We start from the raw sequence: 10,765 nt of genomic DNA on the forward strand, positions 1-10,765 counted from the left end.
TGACTTTCAGAAAAAAAGTTATTTACAAATATCTCGTACTTTTTTTGGGAGATTTGGTGGTTTCACCATTTCCGAAGGTCGTAGAAGCTCGGGGATGGTCCCAATGGATCGGGCATAGCCACATTAGTGGAGATGCAACCAACTTCCAAGTCTCTATGACCTTCAGAAAAAAAGTTATTGAAGAATATCTTGATCTCCAATGGGTTTTCATTCTTAACCCTAACCCTAAACAGAACCCAAAAATGAAACACTAATCACAACCCTAACCCTAACCCTTCCAAAGGTCGTAGGAGCTCGGGGGTGGTACCAATGGATCGGGCATAGCCACATTAGTGGAGATGGAACCAACTTCCAAGTCTCTATGACCTTCAGAAAGAAAGTTATTGAAGAATATCTTGATCTCCAGTGGGCATTCATCCCTAACCCTAATCACAACCCTAACCCTAACCCTAACCCTAACCACAACCCTAACCCTAACCCTAACCCTAACCCTCATTGCAAGCCTAACCCTTATTCACCATAGGGTGAATAACTTTGCGCTGCTTGCTCGAAACGTGCTGAAATTTGGTGTGGTCGCGTGGCAGGCTACCCTTCATTAATCCCGAAATGCCCAAGTCTCTATGACTTTCAGAAAAAAAGTTATTTACAAATATCTCGTACTTTTTTTGGGAGATTTGGTGGTTTCACCATTTCCGAAGGTCGTAGAAGGTCGGGGATGGTCCCAATGGATCGGGCATATCCACATTAGTGGAGATGCAACCAACTTCCAAGTCTCTATGACCTTCAGAAAAAAAGTTATTGAAGAATATCTTGATCTCCAATGGGTTTTCATTCTTAACCCTAACCCTAAACAGAACCCAAAAATGAAACACTAATCACAACCCTAACCCTAACCCTTCCAAAGGTCGTAGGAGCTCGGGGGTGGTACCAATGGATCGGGCATAGCCACATTAGTGGAGATGGAACCAACTTCCAAGTCTCTATGACCTTCAGAAAGAAAGTTATTGAAGAATATCTTGATCTCCAGTGGGCATTCATCCCTAACCCTAATCACAACCCTAACCCTAACCCTAACCCTAACCACAACCCTAACCCTAACCCTAACCCTAACCCTCATTGCAAGCCTAACCCTTATTCACCATAGGGTGAATAACTTTGCGCTGCTTGCTCGAAACGTGCTGAAATTTGGTGTGGTCGCGTGGCAGGCTACCCTTCATTAAACCCGAAATGCCCAAGTCTCTATGACTTTCAGAAAAAAAGTTATTTACAAATATCTCGTACTTTTTTTGGGAGATTTGGTGGTTTCACCATTTCCGAAGGTCGTAGAAGGTCGGGGATGGTCCCAATGGATCGGGCATAGCCACATTAGTGGAGATGCAACCAACTTCCAAGTCTCTATGACCTTCAGAAAGAAAGTTATTGAAGAATATCTTGATCTCCAGTGGGCATTCATCCCTAACCCTAATCACAACCCTAACCCTAACCCTAACCCTAACCCTCATTGCAAGCCTAACCCTTATTCACCATAGGGTGAATAACTTTGCGCTGCTTGCTCGAAACGTGCTGAAATTTGGTGTGGTCGCGTGGCAGGCTACCCTTCATTAATCCCTAAATGCCCAAGTCTCTATGACTTTCAGGAAAAAAGTTATTTACAAATATCTCATACTTTTTTTGGGAGATTTGGTGGTTTCACCATTTCCGAAGGTCGTAGAAGGTCGGGGATGGTCCCAATGGATCGGGCATAGCCACATTAGTGGAGATGCAACCAACTTCCAAGTCTCTATGACCTTCAGAAAAAAAGTTATTGAAGAATATCTTGATCTCCAATGGGTTTTCATTCTTAACCCTAACCCTAAACAGAACCCAAAGATGAAACACTAATCACAACCCTAACCCTAACCCTTCCAAAGGTCGTAGGAGCTCGGGGGTGGTACCAATGGATCGGGCATAGCCACATTAGTGGAGATGGAACCAACTTCCAAGTCTCTATGACCTTCAGAAAGAAAGTTATTGAAGAATATCTTGATCTCCAGTGGGCATTCATCCCTAACCCTAATCACAACCCTAACCCTAACCCTAACCACAACCCTAACCCTAACCCTAACCCTAACCCTCATTGCAAGCCTAACCCTTATTCACCATAGGGTGAATAACTTTGCGCTGCTTGCTCGAAACGTGCTGAAATTTGGTGTGGTCGCGTGGCAGGCTACCCTTCATTAATCCCGAAATGCCCAAGTCTCTATGACTTTCAGAAAAAAAGTTATTTACAAATATCTCGTACTTTTTTTGGGAGATTTGGTGGTTTCACCATTTCCGAAGGTCGTAGAAGGTCGGGGATGGTCCCAATGGATCGGGCATAGCCACATTAGTGGAGATGCAACCAACTTCCAAGTCTCTATGACCTTCAGAAAAAAAGTTATTGAAGAATATCTTGATCTCCAATGGGTTTTCATTCTTAACCCTAACCCTAAACAGAACCCAAAAATGAAACACTAATCACAACCCTAACCCTAACCCTTCCAAAGGTCGTAGGAGCTCGGGGGTGGTACCAATGGATCGGGCATAGCCACATTAGTGGAGATGGAACCAACTTCCAAGTCTCTATGACCTTCAGAAAGAAAGTTATTGAAGAATATCTTGATCTCCAGTGGGCATTCATCCCTAACCCTAATCACAACCCTAACCCTAACCCTAACCCTAACCACAACCCTAACCCTAACCACAACCCTAACCCTCATTGCAAGCCTAACCCTTATTCACCATAGGGTGAATAACTTTGCGCTGCTTACTCGAAACGTGCTGAAATTTGGTGTGGTCGCGTGGCAGGCTACCCTTCATTAATCCCGAAATTCCCAAGTCTCTATGACTTTCAGAAAAAAAGTTATTTACAAATATCTCGTACTTTTTTTGGGAGATTTGGTGGTTTCACCATTTCCGAAGGTCGTAGAAGGTCGGGGATGGTCCCAATGGATCGGGCATAGCCACATTAGTGGAGATGCAACCAACTTCCAAGTCTCTATGACCTTCAGAAAGAAAGTTATTGAAGAATATCTTGATCTCCAGTGGGCATTCATCCCTAACCCTAATCACAACCCTAACCCTAACCCTAACCCTAACCCTCATTGCAAGCCTAACCCTTATTCACCATAGGGTGAATAACTTTGCGCTGCTTGCTCGAAACGTGCTGAAATTTGGTGTGGTCGCGTGGCAGGCTACCCTTCATTAATCCCTAAATGCCCAAGTCTCTATGACTTTCAGGAAAAAAGTTATTTACAAATATCTCATACTTTTTTTGGGAGATTTGGTGGTTTCACCATTTCCGAAGGTCGTAGAAGGTCGGGGATGGTCCCAATGGATCGGGCATAGCCACATTAGTGGAGATGCAACCAACTTCCAAGTCTCTATGACCTTCAGAAAAAAAGTTATTGAAGAATATCTTGATCTCCAATGGGTTTTCATTCTTAACCCTAACCCTAAACAGAACCCAAAGATGAAACACTAATCACAACCCTAACCCTAACCCTTCCAAAGGTCGTAGGAGCTCGGGGGTGGTACCAATGGATCGGGCATAGCCACATTAGTGGAGATGGAACCAACTTCCAAGTCTCTATGACCTTCAGAAAGAAAGTTATTGAAGAATATCTTGATCTCCAGTGGGCATTCATCCCTAACCCTAATCACAACCCTAACCCTAACCCTAACCACAACCCTAACCCTAACCCTAACCCTAACCCTCATTGCAAGCCTAACCCTTATTCACCATAGGGTGAATAACTTTGCGCTGCTTGCTCGAAACGTGCTGAAATTTGGTGTGGTCGCGTGGCAGGCTACCCTTCATTAATCCCGAAATGCCCAAGTCTCTATGACTTTCAGAAAAAAAGTTATTTACAAATATCTCGTACTTTTTTTGGGAGATTTGGTGGTTTCACCATTTCCGAAGGTCGTAGAAGGTCGGGGATGGTCCCAATGGATCGGGCATAGCCACATTAGTGGAGATGCAACCAACTTCCAAGTCTCTATGACCTTCAGAAAAAAAGTTATTGAAGAATATCTTGATCTCCAATGGGTTTTCATTCTTAACCCTAACCCTAAACAGAACCCAAAAATGAAACACTAATCACAACCCTAACCCTAACCCTTCCAAAGGTCGTAGGAGCTCGGGGGTGGTACCAATGGATCGGGCATAGCCACATTAGTGGAGATGGAACCAACTTCCAAGTCTCTATGACCTTCAGAAAGAAAGTTATTGAAGAATATCTTGATCTCCAGTGGGCATTCATCCCTAACCCTAATCACAACCCTAACCCTAACCCTAACCCTAACCACAACCCTAACCCTAACCACAACCCTAACCCTCATTGCAAGCCTAACCCTTATTCACCATAGGGTGAATAACTTTGCGCTGCTTGCTCGAAACGTGCTGAAATTTGGTGTGGTCGCGTGGCAGGCTACCCTTCATTAATCCCGAAATGCCCAAGTCTCTATGACTTTCAGAAAAAATGTTATTTACAAATATCTCGTACTTTTTTTGGGAGATTTGGTGGTTTCACCATTTCCGAAGGTCGTAGAAGGTCGGGGATGGTCCCAATGGATCGGGCATAGCCACATTAGTGGAGATGCAACCAACTTCCAAGTCTATATGACCTTCAGAAAAAAGGTTATTGAAGAATATCTTGATCTCCAATGGGTTTTCATTCTTAACCCTAACCCTAAACAGAACCCAAAAATGAAACACTAATCACAACCCTAACCCTAACCCTTCCAAAGGTCGTAGGAGCTCGGGGGTGGTACCAATGGATCGGGCATTGCCACATTAGTGGTGATGGAACCAACTTCCAAGTCTCTATGACCTTCAGAAAGAAAGTTATTGAAGAATATCTTGATCTCCAGTGGGCATTCATCCCTAACCCTAATCACAACCCTAACCCTAACCCTAACCCTAACCACAACCCTAACCCTAACCCTAACCCTCATTGCAAGCCTAACCCTTATTCACCATAGGGTGAATAACTTTGCGCTGCTTGCTCGAAACGTGCTGAAATTTGGTGTGGTCGCGTGGCAGGCTACCCTTCATTAATCCCGAAATGCCCAAGTCTCTATGACTTTCAGAAAAAAAGTTATTTACAAATATCTCGTACTTTTTTTGGGAGATTTGGTGGTTTCACCATTTCCGAAGGTCGTAGAAGGTCGGGGATGGTCCCAATGGATTGGGCATAGCCACATTAGTGGAGATGCAACCAACTTCCAAGTCTCTATGACCTTCAGAAAAAAAGTTATTGAAGAATATCTTGATCTCCAATGGGTTTTCATTCTTAACCCTAACCCTAAACAGAACCCAAAAATGAAACACTAATCACAACCCTAACCCTAACCCTTCCAAAGGTCGTAGGAGCTCGGGGGTGGTACCAATGGATCGGGCATAGCCACATTAGTGGAGATGGAACCAACTTCCAAGTCTCTATGACCTTCAGAAAGAAAGTTATTGAAGAATATCTTGATCTCCAGTGGGCATTCATCCCTAACCCTAATCACAACCCTAACCCTAACCCTAACCCTAACCACAACCCTAACCCTAACCCTCATTGCAAGCCTAACCCTTATTCACCATAGGGTGAATAACTTCGCACTGCTTGCTCGAAACGTGCTGAAATTTGGTGTGGTCGTGTGGCAGGCTACCCTTCATTAATCCCGAAATGCTCAAGTCTCTATGACTTTCAGAAAAAAAGTTATTTACAAATATCTCTTACTTTTTTTGGGAGATTTGGTGGTTTCACCATTTCCGAAGGTCGTAGAAGGTCGGGGATGGTCCCAATGGATCGGGCATAGCCACATTAGTGGAGATGCAACCAACTTCCAAGTCTCTATGACCTTCAGAAAAAAAGTTATTGAAGAATATCTTGATCTCCAATGGGTTTTCATTCTTAACCCTAACCCTAAACAGAACCCAAAAATGAAACACTAATCACAACCCTAACCCTTCCAAAGGTCGTAGGAGCTCGGGGATGGTACCAATGGATCGGGCATAGCCACATTAGTGGAGATGGAACCAACTTCCAAGTCTCTATGACCTTCAGAAAGAAAGTTATTGAAGAATATCTTGATCTCCAGTGGGCATTCATCCCTAACCCTAATCACAACCCTAACCCTAACCCTAATCACAACCCTAACCCTAACCCTAACCCTCATTGCAAGCCTAACCCTTATTCACCATAGGGTGAATAACTTTGCGCTGCTTGCTCGAAACGTGCTGAAATTTGGTGTGGTCGCGTGGCAGGCTACCCTTCATTAATCCCGAAATGCCCAAGTTTCTATGACTTTCAGAAAAAAAGTTATTTACAAATATCTCGTACTTTTTTTGGGAGATTTGGTGGTTTCACCATTTCCGAAGGTCGTAGAAGCTCGGGGATGGTCCCAATGGATCGGGCATAGCCACATTAGTGGAGATGCAACCAACTTCCAAGTCTCTATGACCTTCAGAAAAAAAGTTATTGAAGAATATCTTGATCTCTAATGGGTTTTCATTCTTAACCCTAACCCTAAACAGAACCCAAAAATGAAACACTAATCACAACCCTAACCCTAACCCTTCCAAAGGTCGTAGGAGCTCGGGGGTGGTACCAATGGATCGGGCATAGCCACATTAGTGGAGATGGAACCAACTTCCAAGTCTCTATGACCTTCAGAAAGAAAGTTATTGAAGAATATCTTGATCTCCAGTGGGCATTCATCCCTAACCCTAATCACAACCCTAACCCTAACCCTAACCCTCATTGCAAGCCTAACCCTTATTCACCATAGGGTGAATAACTTTGCGCTGCTTGCTCGAAACGTGCTGAAATTTGGTGTGGTCGCGTGGCAGACTACCCTTCATTAATCCCGAAATGCCCAAGTCTCTATGACTTTCAGAAAAAAAGTTATTTACAAATATCTCGTACCTTTTTTGGGAGATTTGGTGGTTTCACCATTTCCGAAGGTCGTAGAAGGTCGGGGATGGTCCCAATGGATCGGGCATAGCCACATTAGTGGAGATGCAACCAACTTCCAAGTCTCTATGACCTTCAGAAAAAAAGTTATTGAAGAATATCTTGATCTCCAATGGGTTTTCATTCTTAACCCTAACCCTAAACAGAACCCAAAAATGAAACACTAATCATAACCCTAACCCTGCCCCTTCCAAAGGTCGTAGGAGCTCGGGGGTGGTACCAATGGATCGGGCATAGCCACATTAGTGGAGATGGAACCAACTTCCAAGTCTCTATGACCTTCAGAAAGAAAGTTATTGAAGAATATCTTGATCTCCAGTGGGCATTCATCCCTAACCCTAATCACAACCCTAACCCTAACCACAACCCTAACCCTAACCACAACCCTAACCCTCATTGCAAGCCTAACCCTTATTCACCATAGGGTGAATAACTTTGCGCTGCTTGCTCGAAACGTGCTGAAATTTGGTGTGGTCGCGTGGCAGGCTACCCTTCATTAATCCCGAAATGCCCAAGTCTCTATGACTTTCAGAAAAAATGTTATTTACAAATATCTCGTACTTTTTTTGGGAGATTTGGTGGTTTCACCATTTCCGAAGGTCGTAGAAGGTCGGGGATGGTCCCAATGGATCGGGCATAGCCACATTAGTGGAGATGCAACCAACTTCCAAGTCTCTATGACCTTCAGAAAAAAAGTTATTGAAGAATATCTTGATCTCCAATGGGTTTTCATTCTTAACCCTAACCCTAAACAGAACCCAAAGATGAAACACTAATCACAACCCTAACCCTAACCCTTCCAAAGGTCGTAGGAGCTCGGGGGTGGTACCAATGGATCGGGCATAGCCACATTAGTGGAGATGGAACCAACTTCCAAGTCTCTATGACCTTCAGAAAGAAAGTTATTGAAGAATATCTTGATCTCCAGTGGGCATTCATCCCTAACCCTAATCACAACCCTAACCCTAACCCTAACCCTAACCACAACCCTAACCCTAACCCTCATTGCAAGCCTAACCCTTATTCACCATAGGGTGAATAACTTCGCACTGCTTGCTCGAAACGTGCTGAAATTTGGTGTGGTCGTGTGGCAGGCTACCCTTCATTAATCCCGAAATGCTCAAGTCTCTATGACTTTCAGAAAAAAAGTTATTTACAAATATCTCTTACTTTTTTGGGGAGATTTGGTGGTTTCACCATTTCCGAAGGTCGTAGAAGGTCGGGGATGGTCCCAATGGATCGGGCATAGCCACATTAGTGGAGATGCAACCAACTTCCAAGTCTCTATGACCTTCAGAAAAAAAGTTATTGAAGAATATCTTGATCTCCAATGGGTTTTCATTCTTAACCCTAACCCTAAACAGAACCCAAAAATGAAACACTAATCACAACCCTAACCCTTCCAAAGGTCGTAGGAGCTCGGGGATGGTACCAATGGATCGGGCATAGCCACATTAGTGGAGATGGAACCAACTTCCAAGTCTCTATGACCTTCAGAAAAAAAGTTATTGAAGAATATCTTGATCTCCAATGGGTTTTCATTCTTAACCCTAACCCTAAACAGAACCCAAAAATGAAACACTAATCACAACCCTAACCCTAACCCTTCCAAAGGTCGTAGGAGCTCGGGGGTGGTACCAATGGATCGGGCATAGCCACATTAGTGGAGATGGAACCAACTTCCAAGTCTCTATGACCTTCAGAAAGAAAGTTATTGAAGAATATCTTGATCTCCAGTGGGCATTCATCCCTAACCCTAATCACAACCCTAACCCTAACCCTAACCCTAACCCTAACCCTCATTGCAAGCCTAACCCTTATTCACCATAGGGTGAATAACTTTGCGCTGCTTGCTCGAAACGTGCTGAAATTTGGTGTGGTCGCGTGGCAGACTACCCTTCATTAATCCCGAAATGCCCAAGTCTCTATGACTTTCAGAAAAAAAGTTATTTACAAATATCTCGTACTTTTTTTGGGAGATTTGGTGGTTTCACCATTTCCGAAGGTCGTAGAAGGTCGGGGATGGTCCCAATGGATCGGGCATAGCCACATTAGTGGAGATGCAACCAACTTCCAAGTCTCTATGACCTTCAGAAAAAACGTTATTGAAGAATATCTTGATCTCCAATGGGTTTTCATTCTTAACCCTAACCCTAAACAGAACCCAAAAATGAAACACTAATCACAACCCTAACCCTTCCAAAGGTCGTAGGAGCTCGGGGATGGTACCAATGGATCGGGCATAGCCACATTAGTGGAGATGGAACCAACTTCCAAGTCTCTATGACCTTCAGAAAGAAAGTTATTGAAGAATATATTGATCTCCAGTGGGCATTCATCCCTAACCCTAACCCTAACCCTAACCCTAACCCTCATTGCAAGCCTAACCCTTATTCACCATAGGGTGAATAACTTTGCGCTGCTTGCTCGAAACGTGCTGAAATTTGGTGTGGTCGCGTGGCAGGCTACCCTTCATTAATCCCGAAATGCCCAAGTCTCTATGACTTTCAGAAAAAAAGTTATTTACAAATATCTCGTACTTTTTTTGGGAGATTTGGTGGTTTCACCATTTCCGAAGGTCGTAGAAGGTCGGGGATGGTCCCAATGGATCGGGCATAGCCACATTAGTGGAGATGCAACCAACTTCCAAGTCTCTATGACCTTCAGAAAAAAAGTTATTGAAGAATATCTTGATCTCCAATGGGTTTTCATTCTTAACCCTAACCCTAAACAGAACCCAAAAATGAAACACTAATCACAACCCTAACCCTAACCCTTCCAAAGGTCGTAGAAGGTCGGGGATGGTCCCAATGGATCGGGCATAGCCACATTAGTGGAGATGGAACCAACTTCCAAGTCTCTATGACCTTCAGAAAGAAAGTTATTGAAGAATATCTTGATCTCCAGTGGGCATTCATCCCTAACCCTAATCACAACCCTAACCCTAACCACAACCCTAACCCTAACCCTCATTGCAAGCCTAACCCTTATTCACCATAGGGTGAATAACTTCGCACTGCTTGCTCGAAACGTGCTGAAATTTGGTGTGGTCGCGTGGCAGGCTACCCTTCATTGATCCCGAAATGCCCAAGTCTCTATGACTTTCAGGAAAAAAGTTATTTACAAATATCTCGTACTTTTTTTGGGAGATTTGGTGGTTTCACCATTTCCGAAGGTTGTAGAAGGTCGGGGATGGTCCCAATGGATCGGGCATAGCCACATTAGTGGAGATGGAACCAACTTCCAAGTCTCTATGACCTTCAGAAAGAAAGTTATTGAAGAATATCTTGATCTCCAGTGGGCATTCATCCCTAACCCTAATCACAACCCTAACCCTAACCCTCATTGCAAGCCTAACCCTTATTCACCATAGGGTGAATAACTTTGCGCTGCTTGCTCGAAACGTGCTGAAATTTGGTGTGGTCGCGTGGCAGGCTACCCTTCATTAATCCTGAAATGCCCAAGTCTCTATGACTTTCAGAAAAAAAGTTATTTACAAATATCTCGTACTTTTTTTGGGAGATTTGGTGGTTTCACCATTTCCGAAGGTCGTAGAAGGTCGGGGATGGTCCCAATGGATCGGGCATAGCCACATTAGTGGAGATGCAACCAACTTCCAAGTCTCTATGACCTTCAGAAAGAAAGTTATTGAAGAATATCTTGATCTCCAATGGGTTTTCATTCTTAACCCTAACCCTAAACAGAACCCAAAAATGAAACACTAATCACAACCCTAACCCTAACCCTTCCAAAGGTCGTAGGAGCTCGGGGGTGGTACCAAT

This window comes from Paralichthys olivaceus, chromosome 7, assembly GCF_024713975.1.
Source record: "Paralichthys olivaceus isolate ysfri-2021 chromosome 7, ASM2471397v2, whole genome shotgun sequence".
Classification (NCBI taxonomy): domain Eukaryota; kingdom Metazoa; phylum Chordata; class Actinopteri; order Pleuronectiformes; family Paralichthyidae; genus Paralichthys; species Paralichthys olivaceus.